At 40.6% G+C, this 20053-nt stretch overlaps 1 long non-coding RNA gene across 1 annotated transcript in view; it reads right to left on the bottom strand.

Annotated features, from left to right (window-relative positions):
* Window positions 1-696: 696 nt before the first annotated feature.
* Window positions 697-20053, bottom strand: part of LOC137043662 (uncharacterized) — a 46660-nt gene continuing 27303 nt past the window's right edge. Inside the window, exon 3 of the long non-coding RNA XR_010898555.1 lies at window positions 697-1469. This is a non-coding gene — a long non-coding RNA (uncharacterized lncRNA). The remainder of the gene's footprint in view (window positions 1470-20053) is intronic.

The raw sequence follows: 20053 nt of genomic DNA, 5'->3' as shown, positions 1-20053 counted from the left end.
TTAGTCCATACAATGTTAATATAATAGTACATATTTGACCATTAATTTTGTGACATTATAAGGGAAGCCAAGCTTCCCTTGCAGTCTTAAAGAAATCGCCACTGCTCACTAACACCTCTACCAGCAGCAACCTAGTTTTCCCTTTTGTTTCCCATCTAGGTACTGACCAGGCTCAGCCCTGCTTAGGTTCAGTGGGAAACCAGTCTTGGGTTACAGGGGGATATGGCTGCTGGTACAGATGAGCTACTTCAGCTCAAATTGCTCACAAAGTAAATACTGGTTCTAATAGAAAGGTACCAGAATACACAGTAACATCACAGTTTGTTGTATATGGGGCTGGGAACATAGAACAGAGGGCACGTGAGCGTTAGATCTGGACCACAGAGCAATGAAAGAAGGTGTTCTGGTCTGATGAATCACATTTTCTTTTTCATGACATGGGTGGCCGGGTGCATTTGCATCATGACACCAAGGAAATTATTTTTATTTGTATATATATATATATATATATATATATATATATATATATATATATATATATATACATTTTTTTTTAATGTTTTGAAGGGATATATGACCAAAATGTATTGTTCAAGTATGGTCATAAATGTATATATTTATGTACTGAATAACTCATTAAATTCACATTAGGGATGACTATATGCATTCTAATATGATAATTAGTTTGGAATTTTTAATTGATTAAATTATTTCTATGTAAATAAAATCGGCTGGGCTTTTGATGCTTCAGATCCATGATTTGCACTTCACTAGAGATGCCCTTTGTGAGAAAGGTCACCCCTGGCAGGATATCACTCTAAAAAGGGTCCTCCTGCTCCTTTCGGGACCTCTAGACATCTAAAGCATGTCTTTGGGCAAGAGCAATCCCAGTGAAGTAATTGATTTTTGGACAGTTTGATTGTATCTGTTTACCAGGTGTATTTTAGGCAGGCAGCAGAAAATGCCATATGACTGTTGTTAAATTGCATCATCTGACCACTGGGCACCTCTTCTTTCATCTACTCCCTCCTCCCCCGAGTCATGTCTTTCATTTTTCTTTATTTCCCCCCCACCCAGTATACAACTCTCTCCCATCATCAAAGTTTTGCTCTCTCTTTTCTCTTCACCACCCCAGCTCTCTTTCTAGTTCCACCTCTCATTATCTTGTAGGGCATGAAGGAAAACGGCAACTGACTCCTGAACAATTTTATGATCGCATACACACCCACTCTCCTTCTTCGACTTTAACATGCACCATATTATCAAATTCCAAAATAGGAATCTCTCTTTCCACACACCGGCACATGAAAGAAGTTCATACAGGCTTGACAGGATATGACAAAAGCGAGCGAACGACTCAGGCTTCAGCTCTGATCAGAGATCAAGTCTCCTCCGCAGCTCCAGGGTGCTCCGGGACTGGAAAACTTCACAGTGTGCCACCTCCAGAGGAGCTTGAAAAAACACTGAGCCTAGAAGTGACAGAAGAAGAAGGTTAATGTTGGGTGTGATAAGCAGGTGTCGAGTAGCCAACATTGTTTTGTCCGGTTCGCCTTTCTCATGCCATCACCCTTATAGTAATATGTTGTCAAGACTGTTCAGTGTCTATCCAGGGAGGTCCAGAGAATGTCTTCACCATACTAGCTAAAAACAGAGTAACCTTTGTTTACAGCCTATAGTTTTATTCTGAACAAATGACTTAATATTCAGAATATTAATATTAATATTCATATTATTTTCTGGATGTGGAAAATCACTGTTTTCTCCAGCGCTGTATGTAGCCCTGCCCCTTTTCAGTGCTGCACATAATTAGCCAAGTTTCCATCCACTTTTTGCACGGTTTTGTCTTTTTAGATATATATTTCTGTTATTTCCTATGATACCATTATGAATGTAGATACTAGTTGAATACACTGTGATCCTCAATATATGTATCTTGTTTTGCAATAAAAACATTTTTTTTGTGTGTTTTTTTTTTTTATCGACAAAGTTAATATGCATTTAAAAAAAAGATTACACAATTTGTCGTCTCCAGCCTGTTTCCATCCAGTTGGCCTTTTTTCCGATAAAATGGTGTACATAATGATATACTTTGTCAGATACGTTTTTGTTGTATTGCTAAAAAGTCATTTCCATACATAATTTTGTGTATATCTCGGATTATATTGCAGCTTTCACATCACAAATATTTGTAAAATGCAGAGACAATTGAAATATGCTTAGGCCTTTTTCACAAACAATAGGCCTATTACTGAGTTAGTAATTATTAAGAACTCATAAGATCAGAGCTTAGGACAACTGTAACTGCTTTATTTGATAAAGCCCATGAGTTTGGAGCAAGCCTGCCGCACTTGTGTTAAAAACTGAAGCTGTCATGCCTCGATCGCCCCGTATAGGTCAGAGCCCCTGCCCATTTATTTTTATGGATGCTAACAAACAAACAAAAATCAAATTACTCTTCATATAATTGTTTCCCCAAAGTTGGTTTCTGTCATTTTGGGCAGTTTTTTATCATGCTGTTTTCTTAATGTTCATTTTTTAAATGAGATTGGTTTTAGTTATTTGATGCTATAAAAAGGGGGGTATGAGATCATGACTGACAGCTGAGATTGAATTGTCTGGCTATCACCAGACCAAGATCAATTTAAAATTGAACATTGGTCTCTGGAGTCTGCTCTGTACTTTCTACTGGACAAGAGGCGGGACCAACGAGCATTATTTGAATGACTTTGTATGCATTTGGATATTCCTTCAACCAGTCAGACCACAAGAGACGTGATCAACAGGCAAAGACCCAATGTTTCTCTATCTGCCATCGTGTTAAACAAGCCAGTCTATCACGGTTGCCGCAAAAGTGTATCCACAGCAGTAGAAATTAATGTACGGGTTTCCAGACTGAGATTCCGGGCGAAATCAAATTGCCGCCAGATCAGGCTGGGTTTACCCAGTCTAGAGAGTGAAATTGGCACTTTTTTCAATATTTTTGGTAGGAGATGGAGCTTTTTTTTTTTAATTTCTACATTTCCATAACTGTTTATTTCACACAGATATATTGAATTGTTCTGCATCTGCAAGAGTGTGGATGGGCTTTTGATATTGCATCTCTACTTCCTGCTCTCTACTGTGCATAGTCAGTCCCAAATCTGAGCAAGATGTCAGTGCCCTATTTGGACCTCCGATAGCTTCACTTTTCTTCAGCAGAAGAGAATGAAGTCACATCGTCCATATTTTTTTACGGTCTACAGTTTGGATTCAGGGCAGCTCAGCATAAGATCCATTAAAAAAAGATTGGTACAGTTGTATACTTTAACCTTGAACATGCAGTCAAGCCAGTCACAGTTTGACATGGCTGAAAACACATTTCCAGGCCATTGTACATATATGTACAGCCTAAGCTATCTCAAGACCAATTTGATTGCACGAGGAGGCTAATTCTTACGAATTCGTATTACCTTACTCGTATGAATTTGTATGATCTGTCTATATTGCAGTGATGGATAAGTTTTAGGGGCGGGGGAAAGGGTAGGTAATTTGTACAAAATCATACAAATTGACCAACTCATCCAATACACAAAAAAATGATACGTACAAGGGAGGATGCGCAAATACTTATGAATTAGCCACCTCATTAAATACATACAAATTGCTGTGATATTGTGCTGATTTAGCTGTAACCTAATCATGTTATGTGTGTAGGTCTATATCTATTGTCTTACTTTTTTTTTTTTTGATTGCTTACACACTAAAATTAAAAGTAGTACACAATTAGCAAAACCTTACACTCACAAAGCAAAACATCAGCCCATATTTGCACAAATATAAGCACATTGTCGACCTCACACTTGTTGCAAAAATCTACACAAAGTGACTTGCAAAACACTAAACACACTTAACATACATTAAACACAAAAATCTATCATGAAGTCACTTCCTTGCAATGCCAAAGCACTGACTGTCAAATTACCGCACAGTCCAAACAATTAGTTCAATACAGTCAGCAGGTGTGCAAACACTTGTTTTTGCACATTGTAGACACACCAATCAGGTGTATAAGCACTATAAAAAGCAGCAGGTGAGGTAATCGGTCTTCAAGCATAATGGAAAGAGTCAGAAAAAAAAGAGGAGAACGAGGAAGACAAGGAGGAAGCCTGTGACCAGATGGAGGTCAAGACGGTTCTTTCCAAGGTGTCTTGCTAGTGACAACATTGTCTGCGCAGATCCAGCTAGGCGAATAGACAATGTGTTTTATTTTTTTATTTTTTTTACGGTTTTTCTCTATTGTTTACACACAAATTCTGGTACTTGAGACACAATGACCACAACAAGTAACTCATTCACCAACCCCCTGAACGAATTCTGATAAACTACAAGCACAGTTCCTGCCACAATACTTCATCCACGTCACATGCTATATTCCCTCTTGCCAGACACCGTGGAAAGAACCTTCTTGTATGGCGTATCCAACCTTGGATGGAGGCAGCATCAGTGTCTCCACAACTCCTCTTACTCTGTCTGCATTGTTTGCATCCATTGTCCAAAAGCTATTACTTGACCTTTGGCCTATTTATAGGCCACTACTAAAGATATGATTGGTTGTTGTTAAGTAAAGCAACAAGTGTTTGCACATGTGAGGAGTTAGTGTGAGGCACTGATGAATTAGTGTGGCATTTTGATTGGTTGTGTTTATAAAAGGAAATCAAGAAACTTCGTGTCAGATTATTGTGTGTTGCCTAGAAAATTGTGTGTTGTGTTTTGCAAAAAGTGTTTAATGAAATTGAAAACTGAGTAAAAGGCCAAAAAATAGTGTATGGTTTTGCAGATTTAGTGTGTGGTTCTGGTGTTTGAGTGTCAGGTTTTAAAAATTGTGTGACAAGTAACAATTTTGTGTGTAAGCAGTAAAAAAAAAAACTGTAAATTGCAGTTTTAAAACACACTTTTCACAAAACACTACACACACAATCCTCTGCTTTTGGCACAATTTCCATGCAGAAAATATCTTGTTTTCACAAGGAACACACTGCCATTCAAATATGCACACTGACTCATCACAAGGGGAAACACCCGTCACACAGTTTTACAAGTAGCAATCAGAGCTTTAGCATAAAAGGGCAACAGGGGGATGCAGCATAGGTGTTTTTTTTTTTTTTAACTGTAACTGTATACAGTAAATTCTTCTGTTGTTTTGTATGTAGTGTATGTGCAACTTTGTGTTGGTTGGGAATGGGATGTACATTGTGTACATTGTTTTTGCAGGAAAAATAAAATACAATTATACTGTGTATTTGTGTGTTCTGAGTATAAAAACAATATTCTCGAATATTTTATAACACACTTATGTTTGTACTGTCTGTAGTAAGTGTAACACTGAACAAAAAAAAGGCCGAAGTCATTTTGATGAACGGAGAAGTGTTTTACATTCATCATAGTGTTTTACATTGAGCACATCAGTGTTCAGCTGGATCTTATAAATGTCTATACATATGATGGTTTGTGTGTCATTTGAAAACAAAATCCCATTTTGAAGAAATAACATTGTTTTGAATGTAAGGTTTAAGTTTGCAGGAGAACTGAGGGGTTTTGCCCATTGTGTGTGGTTGTTTTTTTTTTTTTTTTTTTTGGATTTGTCTGTATAGAGTTCTGAGAATATAAAGGCATGCTTTCAGAAAATGTGCGTAAACAATTGAGAAAAACTGTAACATTAAGCTTACAGTACAATATGTAAAGTTACATTTTGTTACAGTATTATACATGTCCATATCAACATTTTGGGCATGTTGAAATAAATTAGTTTCTTCAGTCTGCAACATTGGTCTTGGGTTGTGTTTGGTGGATTTACATTATATTTGTACATTGATGGTAGCCTACTCTAATCATAGGAAAGTAAAAGTGCTAAAAGTGTTTTAGGTTTATCACAGCAGAGTGTAACTGGTGCTAAGAGAGTATAGTAATGTGAAACGTGTGTGTTTCAAAGTGTGGTTTTTAAACAGAAGTGTATAGTTTTTACAAGAGTGTTTAATTATGCAAAGGATCTGTATTGTTTTGCTAATTGGGTGTTTGGTTGTGCTAATTGTGTATAGTGTTTTGAAAACACAGGCCCTGTTTTGAAAATCGTGCTTAAGCAATCCAAAAAAACTGTAACAATTCTAAAATTCGTTTAGAGCTTTTTGGATTCAAACCACTTTATTTCATCATTTGTTTGAGATGCAATTGATATTACTTTAATTTATTCAGATACAGATACATATCTTACCTTTATTTTTGTCAACATTTAACAGAGGCCTCATTTTTATTTTTGACAAGCTACAGAGATTTTCAAGATACAACTTCTCAAAAAATTAAAGGAACACTTTGAAAACACTCAATTGGGAAAAATATCGTGCTCAATATCTATACTGATATGGACTATGTAATGTGTTATGACTGAAAGGATGCCACATCGTTTGATGGAAATGAAAATGATCAACCTACAGAGGACTGAATTCAAAGTCAACCTGAACATCAAAGTGAAAAAAAATATGCAGCAGGCTAGTCCATTTTGCTGAAATTTCATTGCAGCAACTCAAAATGGCACTCAGTAGTTTGTATGGACCTCACATGCTTGTATGCATGCCTGACAATGTTGAGACACTCCTTTTGAGACGAAAGATGGTGTCCTGGGGTGTTTCCTCCCAGATCTGGACCAGGGCATCACTGAGCTCCATCTGAGGGCATATACATCTGAGCTCCACTGAGGGCATCACCTCAGACAGTCTGAGGTGCGACCTAGCACCGTCGGATGGGCAGGAACATAATTTCCCAGAAGTGTTCTTTTTGATTTAGGTCAGGTGAGCGTGATGACTATTCAATGTTATCAATTCCTTCATGCTCCAGGAACTGCTTGCATACTCTGGCCACATGAGGCTGGGCATTGATGAGCACCAGGAGGAACCTGGGACCAACTGCACAAGAATAGGGTCTGACAATGGGTCCAAGGATTTCATCACGATATCTAATGGCTGTCAGTGTGCCATTGTCTAGCCTGTAGAGGACTGTGCGCCCCTCCATGGATATGCCTCCCCAGACCATCACTGATCCACCACCAAACCAGTCATGCTGAACAATGTTACAGGCAGCATAACTCCACAGCTCCTCCAGACCCTTTCTCGACTGTCACGTGTGCTTTAGGGTTAACCTCCTCAAATCTGTGGAAGAAAGAGAGTATCAGTGGCGGACCTGCCAATTCTGGTGTTCAATGGCAAATGCCAATCAAGCTCCACGGTGCCAGGCAGTGAGCAAAGAGTCAACTAGAGGACATCAAGCCCTCAGGCCACCTTCAGGAAGTCTGTTTCTGATTGTTTGGTCAGAGACATTCACACCAGTGTCCTGCTGGAGGTCATTTTGTAGGGTTCTGACAATACTCATCCTGTTCCTCCTTGCACAAAGGAGCAGATACCGGTCCTACTGATGGGCTAAGGACCTTCTATGGCTCTGTCCAGCTCTCCTAGACTAACTTTCTGTCTCCTAGAATATCCTCCATGCTCTTGGGACTGTGCTGGGCGACACAGCAAACCTTGTAACAATGGCACATGCTGATATGTCATCCTGAAGGAGTTGGACTGACAGTGCAACCTCTGTAAGGTACAGGTATCGCCTCACTACCATACGTGACACTGGCCCTATCCAAATACAAAACTGGTGAAAAACAGTTAGAAAAGAGGAGTTGGGAAAAAATGTCATTGGCCTCTACCTGTAAAACCATTCCTGCTTTAGGGGTCATCTCATTGTTTCCCGTCTAGTGCACCTTTTGTTAGTTTCATTAACATCAAAGCAACTGAAACTGATTAACAACACCCTCTGCCAGTTTACTGGCCAGGGGGTGTATTACAGAAACTTCTATCTTAGGTCTTATCTTAAACCTCTAGGCGCCATTGTCAAGTTTACGAGTATACTAGTAAATTGAGCCAGGATCGCCAAGATATCCTGGCTTAATCTCTTATTCTAGTTTTGTGAAATAGTCCCCAGGGACTGAATGAGGACGTGTATTGTGTTGGGACAGGGAGGGGCAGAGTCTAGAGATGCTGTGGATGGGAAGGTATGCAGTGCTAGAGATATTGCTGATGTGGAGGCCAAAGGAAATTTAACTGTCCAGAATGACGCAGAGACTTTTGACTTGGGAGGATAATATGGTGAATATGTGGGTTTTGGAGAGTGTGTCCTTTAAACCATTGAGGAGAACCTTGGTTTTATTTCCATTGAGCTCTCTCTCTCTCTCTCTCTCTCTCTCTCTCTCTCTCTCTCTCTCTCTCTCTCTCTCTCTCTCTCTCTCTCTCTCTCTCTCTCTCTCTCTCTCTCTCTCTCTCTCTCTCTCTCTCTATAAGCAGTTTGTATTGGGGGTGTGAGGTATAGATTCTTAATCAGAAGGAAAACATGTTTGTTAAATTACTTGATAGGAACTGCAAAGTTAGCAATGTGGAAGACAAGAAAAAATGAAGGTGAATTGTGAAATAATTTATTTTGTGTAGTTGACGAGGGTCAGTTGTTTCTGAATATTTCATTTAAGTTATTTTGATTGAGTATTTGATGATGTTGTGAATTGTTTTTATTTTGAAAATATAGTACTTTTAAAATCTATCTATCTATCTATCTATCTATCTATCTATCTATCTATCTATCTATCTATCTATCTATCTATCTATCTATCTATCTATCTATCTATCTATCTATCTATCTATCTATCTAATCTCTCTCTCTCTCTCTCTCTCTCTCTCTCTCTCTCTCTCTCTCTCTCTCATATCATGAAGGCATCATTGTTTTATCCGTTTGAAGTCTTCGTTTGTTGAACACATGCATTTACAATTTTCCAAACAAGCTTCTAAATCTCTAAATGTTTGAATTACTTCTTTTGAAAAGTACAGAGAACTGACTTACATAAAGTCAGTCCATATTCATCACATTAATCACAAAAAGCACATTTGTTTTGTTTTGTTCTATAAAACAGACAGTTTTTCCCTGCCTACCACAAGCGCATCTGGCTTATGGCCATGAGTGTTATGGCTTTTTAAAGTTGGGGTGCACAGAGAGGTTTCTAAAATGCCTTTTTATGTAATCCGTCTTTTAATTATGCATGTCATGAAATGCTGTGACTTTTGAAGATAAAAAAGTGAAATCTGCCAGTTTTAGTGTTTAATTTAAATGGACCATTTTATGGATCACTGCTATTTTAATATAAGAGATTTAATTAAGATCTCAAAGATTGTTGACAATAAGTTTGACATGGTCTGATTTGGTACATCTGTGCAAGGAGACAGTTAACATAAAAATATAAATGCATGCTTTGAATCTATCTCTCTTCCACATCTTCACACATCATCTAAAATGGGCATGTCTGCTTATAAAAGCAATTACCTCGGTTTTTAACCTTTTAAACATTTCATGATTTACCTTTACAAATACTCTACAAAATATAAAATGTACAAATATAAATCAGCAACATTTGTTATTGGTAATAGCAGAAATTACAGCTGAATTTTTTTTCCCATTCTTCTTGGCAAAATTGCTTTTGCTTCATCAGTCTAGACAGAGACCATTTGTGAAGAGTAATTTTTAAGTCATTATACAGATGTTCGATTGAATGCTCCACTGGACAAACACTGGACATAAACCTATTAGTCCAGAGTGACTTTTGCTGGGTCATTGTCCTGCCTAAGATGAATTATCTTGGTGTGTGTGTGTGTGTGTGTGTGTGTGTGTGTGTGTGTGTGTGTGTGTGTGTGTGTGTGTGTGTGTGTGTGTGTACTTAACGCCTTCATCCTATGAAGCATTGCTAATGACGATACGCTGCAAACTGTCAACTCATTTAGAATTGTCATTGACTTTATGTAGTCTTTTTTTATTTAAATACAATAATCACACATTTTTATTCAGCAAGCATGCATTAAATTAGTCAAATGTGACAGTTTATTTCTGAAGAATCATGTGACACTGAAGACTGGAGTAATGATGCTGAAAATTCAGCTTTGCCATCACAGGAATACATTGATTTTATTTCATTTTAAAATACATTAAAATTTAAATGCATAAGATACTTATGAAATGGCAGGAGAAATAGACAGGAATAAAGATCTAAATGACTTTGACATGGGGCAAATTGTTCTGGGAAAGCAACTGGGTGAGAGTATCTCTGAAATGGCAAGGCTTGTAAGTTGCATCCAGTCAGCATGGATGAGAATTTACCAAGAGTGGTCTGAGAAAGGACAACCCACAAACTGGAGACAGTGTTATGTGTTTCCTCTCTTGAATGCATTAAAGGATTAGTTCACTTAAAAATGAAAATTTAAATGATAAATGTTTTAACTTATACCATGGTCTGTTTAAGGGGTATAAGTTAATAAGGGGGGGGGGGGGGGGGTGAAATGCTGTTTCATGCATACTGAGCTTTTTCACTGTTAAAGACTTGGATTCCCATCCTAAACATAGACAAAGTTTCAAACACTAATGTTGGACGTTTGATGGAGTATTTCTGTGTTAAAAATACTCCTACAAGTTTCGGAAAGTTTTTTTCGAGTATGGGTCTACTTGACGTTAATTGAACGGAAGGTCCTTGTAAGGGCCGTACGGACTCTTCTCCCGGTAGGGTGCGCGCGCGCGTGACTAGAGCGAGAGAGGAAATGCACCGCCGTACACTCTCTCAGCTGCAGATCCAGTCGTCCGTGAACACTTATGTCGGTTATAGTCCGCACCGCGCTCCACTTCATTCCTCCACTTTGACATTAAGCGACTTCAACGCTTCAGCACAGCATTCCGGGAAGGCAGCGCTGCTTTTGAACTGATTTGAACGCAGAAATGCTTCAGTCGCATCGCAAAGTGGATCTCCACACTCCAAGAAGTGTGTTTTTGACGGAGCCGTCCCAGCGATAAAGATTCGGTCCTGCTTTGGAAGCAGCCGGTGAGTAAAACTCCTTCAAATGTCTGTGCTGTTGCTTATCGTCGCGTGAGTAAACATCAGTAAACGACACGATCGCGTGCTTCGTCATTCAAATGCGCTAACGGACTTCATTGCTGTTCTGTTACACTAGTCTGACGTGCAAAACCGTTTTGTTTGCTACTAAGGTTTGGTCGCATACAATAGTCCATAAACCGAATCATGTCCTCATAAACTGAGAGTAAAGACAAATGTTGACAGGCCACTAAATACAGTACATACCACAGAGACGGACGTCCTGATGTTGCTGTTTCTATTTCAGCCTCCGAATTAGATTCTGGATCATATCTATTAGCTGAGATCGATAGCAAGGGTTTCTCCACGCTTGAGGACGTCACCGCTTTGTGCGTACATTTACATTTACATTTACATTTAATCATTTAGCAGACGCTTTTATCCAAAGCGACTTACAAAAAAGGGGAGAGTAATAGAAGCAACGGAACAGACAAGGCCAAAAACCTGTAAGAGCTGTAAGAAATCTCAATTAATTAGCACAATACACAATACACAATTTTTTTTTTTTTTTTTTTTTTTTTTTAAAGACAGACATCTACAACAAAAACTCACGTCCGCACAGTGACGAACACTGGATTTTGATAGCTAAGATAGCTACAACCCATTAGGACTAAGGCTGTTGCCCCAGCTGTTGTCGTTAATGCAGATTCAGTGGCCCAATGGGTTGGTTTTGTATTGTAGCTAAACGCGCAGCAATAGCCATCTACAACAAAAACTCACGTACGCAATATACAGAACACTGGATTCTGATAGTTATGATTACTATGTAACATACCCGCCTGAAGGCGCAAATCCGGATGAGAGACGTAGATATGATCCCGGAGTGTACGCTTTTGGTCGTTGCTGTGGTGATCAGTAAGTGCTATTCTGTATTGGTCAAGTGCAAATGGAAAAGATGTGTCTTAAGATGTTTTTTAAGAATGGCTACAGACTCGGCAGCACGAATTGAGATCGGCAGGTCATTCCACCAAGTAGGAACGGTCCAGGAAAATGTCCGTGAGAGCGATTTCAAGCCTCTTTGGGATGGAACCACGAGGCGCCGCTCGTTCGCAGAACGCAAGCTTCTGGAGGGTGTGTAAGTCTGAGCAAGTGAATTTAGGTATATTGGTGCCAAGCCAGAGGTTGTTTTGTAGGCGATAACTAGTGCCTTGAATTTGATGCGAGCAGCCATTGGCAACCAGTGCAGTTTGATGAAGAGAGGCGTAACATGCGCTCTCTTCGGCTCATTAAAGACCACTCTCGCCGCTGCATTCTGGATCAGCTGCAAGGGTTTGATAGTGCATGCTGGAAGCCCAGCCAGAAGAGCATTACAATAATCCAGTCTGGAGAGAACAAGAGCTTGAACCAGGAGTTGTGCAGCCTGTTCTGATAGGAAGGGTCTAATCTTTCTAATGTTGTATAAAGCAAATCTGCAGGACCGGGCTGTTGCAGTAATGTGGTCAGTGAAGTTTAACTGGTCATCAATCACAACTCCAAGGTTTCTTGCTGTCCTTGATGGAGTTATGGTCGATGAACCAAGCTGAATGGAGAAATTTTGATGAAGTGCTGGGTTGGTTGAGAAAACAAGTAATTCTGTCTTTGCAAGATTGAGTTTAAGATGATGCTCTTTCATCCAGTCAGAAATGTCTGTCAGACAGGCAGCGATACGAACACTGACTGTAGGATCATCTGGTTGAAATGAGAAGTAGAGTTGAGTGTCATCCGCATAGCAGTGATAGGAGAAGCCGTGTTTCTGAATGACAGAACCTAATGATGACATGTAGATGGAGAAGAGAAGTGGTCCAAGGACTGAGCCCTGGGGAACCCCAGTAGCTAGATTATAAGACTTAGACACTTCACCTCTCCATGACACCCTATAGGACCTACCAGAGAGGTAAGACCTGAACCACTGGAGAGCAGATCCTGAGATCCCCGTCCTCTTAAGTGTTGACAGGAGGATCTGGTGGTTAACTGTGTCAAAAGCAGCAGACAGATCCAGCAGAATGAGCACTGAGGATTTGGAAGCTGCTTTTGCCAGTCTCAGTGCCTCAGTTACCGAGAGCAAGGCCGTCTCAGTCGAATGGCCGCTTTTGAAGCCGGATTGGTTGTTGTCTAGGAGGTTGTCCTGTTCAAGAAACCTAGAGAGTTGATTGAACACAACTCGCTCAAGGGTCTTTGCAATGAAAGGCAGAAGGGATACCGGTCGGTAGTTTTCTAAAAGTGCTGGATTCAGAGAGGGTTTCTTAAGCAGTGGGGTTACCCGAGCCTGCTTAAATGCTGTGGGAAAGGTTCCCGTGTGAAGAGAAGTGTTGACAATGTGAGTGAGTGCAGGAGTGATTGAAGAAGAAATAGCCTGAAGGAGGTGAGTGGGAATAGGATCAAGTGGACAGGTAGTAGGGTGATTGGAAAGGATGAGTTTAGAAATATCTGCCTCGGAGAGTGGAGAGAAGGATGGAAGCGTGTTCGTGTTAGTTGTTGAGATGTGCGTGTCAGTTAGTGATGAGGAGAACTGTTTGCTAATGAGAGCTGTTTTGTTGGTGAAAAATGATGCAAAGTCATCAGCTGTAAGAGTTGATGAAGGAGGGGGAGGAGGTGGACAAAGGAGAGAGGAGAATGTTTTAAAGAGTTGGCGAGAGTCAGAGCAATTGTTGATTTTGTTGTGGTAGTATGTTGTTTTAGCAGTGGAGACATTTGTAGAGAAAGAAGAGAGAAGAGACTGATAAAAGGCAAGGTCAGTATTGTTTTTAGATTTATGCCATTTCCTCTCTGCCGCCCTGAGTCCAGAGCGATGTTCACGGAGAACTTCAGACAGCCAGGGGGCAGATGGGGTGGGGCGGGCTGGTCTGGATGAAAGGGGGCAAAAACTGTCTAAGGAGGATGTTAGAGTGGAGCAAAGAGTGTCAGTAGCACTGTTAGTGTCCAGTGCTGAGAACTGAGCAGGTGGAGGGAGTGAAGATGAAACCATAGTGGATAGGCGAGAGGGAGAGAGTGAGCGTAGATTACGCCGAAAGGTAATCTGTGTAGGAGTATGTTTTGTATCAGGAGTCAGTATGAGGTTAAGAGTGATGAGAAAGTGGTCTGAGGTGTGTAATGGAGTAACTAAAGTGTTGTCTGTGGAGCAGTTGCGTGTGTAGACCAGGTCTAATTGGTTACCTGATCTGTGAGTAGCCGTAGTAGATACTAACTTAAGGTCAAATGAAGTCAGTAGAGTGCTGAAGTCTGCAGCTAGGTGTTTATCAAGATGGATGTTGAAGTCGCCAAGCAGAATCAGTGGAGTGCCATCCTCAGGGAAGCTAGAAAGTAACACATCCAACTCCTCCACAAAGTTACCGAGGTGACCTGGAGGACGATAGACCACTACCACATGGATTTTAACAGGGTGAGTAATAGTGATTGAGTGCGATTCAAATGAATTGGCCGGTAGAGACGGTAATGGATCAAATTTCCAATCATTCGAGATAAGCAAACCAGTTCCCCCACCCCTCCCAATAGGCCGAGGAGTGTGTGAAAAAGTATAATTGCTTGAGAGTGCTGCAGGAGTGGCAGTGTCCTCTGGTTTGATCCAGGTCTCAGTTAGGGCCATGAGGCTAAGCTGAGAATGAGTCCCAATAGATGAAATAAAGTCTGCTTTGTTTACAGCCGACTGGCAATTCCAGAGACCAATTGGAATAAAGTACTCGTACTCGTCATTCTTTAGCTCCGCCCACACGATACGCCTCCAGGCGCTCGTTTTTTTCTGGAAAGACTCGGTACAGCCCATATTTCTTTTACAAATATAATAAAACTGAAGACTTTTCGGAGATATGAAGGATGCAATACTACTCTATAGGTACTCAAGATTGACATGAGATTGACTGAAACTGAGTGTTTTACCCCCCCTTTAAATACTCGATTCTGATTGGCTGGAAGGTGCGCAGATATGTATACATATCTATTTGATTATGTGATTTTGTGATTTATATGATTTTGTGTCTTGTCTAAGACCCACCCACTTTTTACAACCAACGATGTTGGACCACTCACTTTTATCGTCTCTAATTCAGTACATGTCTGTTTAACTACCCCTAACCAAAAAAAATAAACACTTATTATTAAATTATATCATATATATATATATATATATATATATATATATATATATATATATATATAAAATACATTTTTGCATTGACCAGCAGGTGTCTAGTGTGCATTCGAAGCCTCAAGAAATGAACCACATTCCAACACATCAGGCTGGAAAGCTTCAAAGCTTCATGAAGCTTCCTTTCGCCACCACTAGTGCTAGAACTAACGAGCTGTAACTTAAGAAAACAACCATCATTTTAACCCGTCTGTTAAAAAAACATCGATCAATGATTCGACACTGACACAACTACATTCACGCGACACTGGCGATCCGTATGATCGATTCACTGATTCATAACCTTTTGAATCTCTATTTGAGGTTTGAACACAAACGCGGAAGAGAAGACAATGCTGAATAAAGTTGTAGTTTTTGTTATTTTTGGACCAAAATGTATTTTCGATAAGAGAGATTCAAGAGATTCTAATTAACTAACTGATGTCACATATGGACTACTTTGATGATGTTTGTATTCCCTTTCTGTACATGGACAGTATAGTGTGCATACACTTGGATAAGCTCTCAGACTAAACTTAAAATATCCTCAACTGTGTTCTGAAGTTCACGGATGTGGAACGGCATTAGGGTGCATCATTAATGACATCAATTAATAAAGAAAAACACTTAAAACATAATTAAACCTCTATGCTGTTAATATTCTGGGCTCATCAGATTTTTTTTGTACATAGTATACTTTATTAATATGGTATTTTCTAAATTTGGTCAGTTAATAACATTGTCTTAAACCATTAAGCTACATTAAGCGTTTTTTACGTTAAGCATTTTAGAATGTCCTAGCTCAACGGCTGAGTGAACGCGGGCTCTTTGAATTCTCTTCAGTCTTCAGAACAGTTCCTTCTTCTCAGCATCTGTAGAATTGGTGCATTTCCATAAAATAATTACTGTGCTTAAAATCATTTTATTTAATGGTGGAAATGGATAACAGACTGGTTGTTTACACTTTAATTACTTTTTAAGTGTTCAATTTTACTTCTAAAATGTTTGTTACATGAGTTTAAATGTTGGCAGTATTGTTTACATGTCAAAACCGTAATATATGCTGTATTGCTGTAACGTTACTCATTGAAAATAAAGGCCAATGCCATGTGTAAGTGTGGTTGCGTGGAGTATTTTACAAATGTTTAGAGGAATTAAATGTGTTAAAGTTATTTTATAAAAGTTAATATTACTCATAAATATATGTCTTCCCCCAATATATATTTATTAATTTCATAAATAATAGTAATATTTTTTTAGAATGTATACTTTTTAACCTCAAGTTCAGTGTTCTTCTCCCCAGCGGAAGTACCGACCCAGACGCGAAAAACATTCAACTTCAAAACTTTTGCTCCAAGTTTAAAATTGTCCGACATTGCTGTTTTACCTTAATTTTTTGTAAAGGGCGTTTAATTTTGTCTTTGCACGTTTGTTTTAATGGTGGGTTGGTACTTCCATGTATGTCCTGTGCTTGACCTTTCCGAAGCGATGGCGTCATACGTTATGCAAAAGCCGAACATGAAGTCCTGCATTGAGGTAATACAATATATAAAAATGTATTTATTTATTTTTTTAAATGACAGATGTTTTTGCTATAAAACCCTGTTCCTCAGCTGGATCATTCAGAGCCTCTGATGCTGATGCCCTGTGAAACTGCATTGATTTGGACCTTCAAACCATTGGTTGTAGGGATGCTCATATTTACCGTTTAACCGTTAACCGATAGTAATTATTTTAGCCGATTGACACTATCAGTTAAACGGTTTAAAGTTTAATTTTTTATTTTTAATGTTACTACTCACGGATTGCATCGACACATGCAACGAACCACACGTGTCGACACAGACATATTTCGCAAAACGAAGCAATTTAAAGAAGCATACTGTGTGGGACTATTTCGACAAGAAAGGGTGACGAAGTTACATGCAAAATAAGCTATGCGGTATTACAATACAGCAGTAGTACAAGCTCCTGACGGTGGAGGAAAACAAATTAAAGTCGCTTTTTATTCCCCAGGCATCAGTGCCTTCTGAAGCCTTTTTAATGCTTTTCATAGTGTGATTTTGTCTGACAGCTTATCAACAATCTTGGCCCGAGTCCGACTTTTTTTTTGGGGGGGGGCTGACATTGGCTTATATTGTTGCAGCCATTAAATAGTTCAGTTATGTTTTTAATGTGAAAGTAGTTATATTTTGTTTTGTTTCTTTGTTAAGTTAATTTAGAAAAATGTTTAGAGCAATTTTTTGTTTGTTAAATTAAAGTAAAAAAAAAAAATTAAGTGACGACCAAGCGACCAGCGGTCAACAGTGAGTTAACCACATTTTTAATCAATTTAGCCTATCAACTCTTGACTTGTCTTGCCTATAATAAAATCCATAGATATTATACACAATATAAGTTCATTTAGCCTACTATAATATTACCTCCACAGTAAAAAGGCATTTTTGACGAGCTGAGGCAGGCTGATATAGCCTACAGCTCGAAACGGCGCTCGCAAATGAAACGAGCTAAACAATCTTAACAAATCAAAAAATAAAAGAACATGCAGTTTGTCTTATACTTTGCACCTCAGCAAAATCTCATCTTCAATTCCCGCGGTATAGCCTATATTTAATGGAGTTCACAGTAACGAAAGCAAAAGATTCAAGATGCATTTTATTCAGCAGCTCATTTCAAATTCAAAGACCGTTTATGAGAAAGAGCGACATAAGCACTGGTAAGATCATTTAGCCTTATAATTTTTACTTAAGATTATTGTGTTTTTGAGCATCTAAGACTTATTTTAAGTTTCATTTACGGCCATTTGCATTGGCGTGCTTTACTCAATTCCAACGATGCATGTTGCAGCACCATCATATCTATCTGACTACAACTTAACACGCTCTCACACACATTTATTTTTTAACCATTTGCCAGCAGGGAAATTTACACATGTGGTTTAAACAACAAGATATATTTACACTTGTCTGGTTTTGACTGACATGCTTTCAGATCACCTTCTGAATTGGTTTGTTTGAGTAATCGGAATTAAACACATCTCGAAAGAATCCCGGAAGGCATTTAGGCCTACTCCTGGTCATGTCACAATCAGATAGATACTTGGTCAGAGAAAATTAATGAAGGAACCAGTTGTAAAAAGCCCATAACTCTAGCAGCTATGCTGAAGAAACGCACGGTGCTGGTGGAGCGGACTCTAAACACTGTTTTAGCCATTATGGTCTCATGTTGTTTCCACCAGCGCAGCACATCTCATTGTTTCTTTTAATTAATAAAATAAATATAAAACAAAGGAGAAGCCTAAAAAAGGTCAGAAGCCCGGCCCGCGTTTAGGTATGACGTAAAAATTGGCCAGAAGCCCGGCCCTAGGGTTGTAAAAAAGTAGGGTCCTGTCGGACCTTAAATAAAGATTCAAACGGTCATGAATCAGCGGATTGATTCATGATTCGGATTGCCAATGTCACATGATTTCAGCAGTTTGGCAGTTTGACACGCAATCCAAATCATGAATCAATACGCTGATTCATGACCGTTTGAATCTTTATTTGAGGTTTGAAAACAAACACGGAAGAGAGGACAATGCTGAATGAAGTCGTAGTTTTTGTTGTTTTTGGAAAATGTATGTTCCCTTTCGTTCAGTCACTCCGACGTAACGTCAGTGACTGACGAATGGGGGGTTTCGCTTAGAAGCCTGTCATCTCCGAGACTAGAAAGCGCCCAATGGCAGTGCCAATGCCATGGGCATGCGAGATTTGCATGCGTAACTCCGCCTACCCACGTGGGTATATAAGGAAGTAGCTGGCATCATCGCATTATGTTTTAATGCTTCGGAGCCAAGGGTTACATACCTTTCACTCCTATAAGCCTTCTGAGTTAAGTCAGTTCTTCGAGACGATCAGGATCTTCCAGTCGGTGTTGGTGTTCGGCGCGTTCCAGCGGTCACATACTTCCTGCCTGCTGGTCATACGATTGGTTTCCAGTTGGTGTGTGCTCCCCTGGGCGCTTCGGCATCGACTGCGAGGTTAATCCTCTCACAAAAGAGCTCACACGTGGCACGTCCTTTTCAGGATGTCTCGCCCGTGTGCTTCTGGGTGTGGCCGGTCTTTACACTCCACTGATGGGCACTCGCACTGTCTGGCATGCTTGGGCTTCCAGCATGCTCAGGCAGCGCTTGTGGATGAGTCATGTTCTCACTGCGGGAACATGGCCATCTCCGTGTTGCGGTCGAGACTCAATGATCTCCGTGCGGCCGCCGGAGTGAGAGTCCCCTCCGTCACCCCCCGATCTGACGTGTCCGCGGCCTCGGTCTCATCCGGTCCGCGGGGCGTCTCTTCGGCTGGTGGCCAGGGTGACCTGAGGGTGATGGTGTGGAATACAGCTCCGACGCTCATGCCTCGGCCCACACCCCCCTCTGTTGCACCGTTACCCGCGAGCGTTGTGATGGAGCCCGCGGCCTCGGTCTCGGCCGGTCCGCGGGTTTCGTTCGGCGCTCCAGAGGAGGACGAGATGTCGGTGACCGCATCGCAAGGTGGGCTAGAGTCCTCCGAGGATGAGGATTCGGCTGTGCTGCCGCCTCCGGGCGTGCCAGCATTGTCCGAGTCGGACCCGGAGCTGACAGCCATGCTTGCCCGGGCTGCCGCGGCGCTCGGTCTGGAGTGGAACCCTCCGCCCCGGCCGGAGCGTTCGCGGTTAGATGATTGGTTTTTGGGTGCGCCACGACAGGACAGCCGTCCTGCCGTGCCCCCAATACCTTTCTTCCCGGAAGTGCATGAGGAGGTTGCGCACTCGTGGAGGGCCCCCGTGTCTTCTCGCGAGCGTTTGGCAACCTCTTCCGCCTTCTCCGCCCTCGATGGGGCGGCGGCTAGAGGGTACACTGGGGTCCCCCCGGTGGAGCGTTCTGTGGCGATGCAACTGTGTCCCCAGAGCGCCTCCTCCTGGCGTGGCGACCCTAAGCACCCCTCCAAGGCCTGTAGATTCACATCTTC

The sequence above is a fragment of the Pseudorasbora parva genome, chromosome 16, assembly GCF_024679245.1.
Source record: "Pseudorasbora parva isolate DD20220531a chromosome 16, ASM2467924v1, whole genome shotgun sequence".
Lineage (NCBI taxonomy): Eukaryota > Metazoa > Chordata > Actinopteri > Cypriniformes > Gobionidae > Pseudorasbora > Pseudorasbora parva.
The sequence above is the reverse complement of the archived record's forward strand: the minus strand, read 5'-3'. Positions and strand labels throughout refer to the sequence as shown.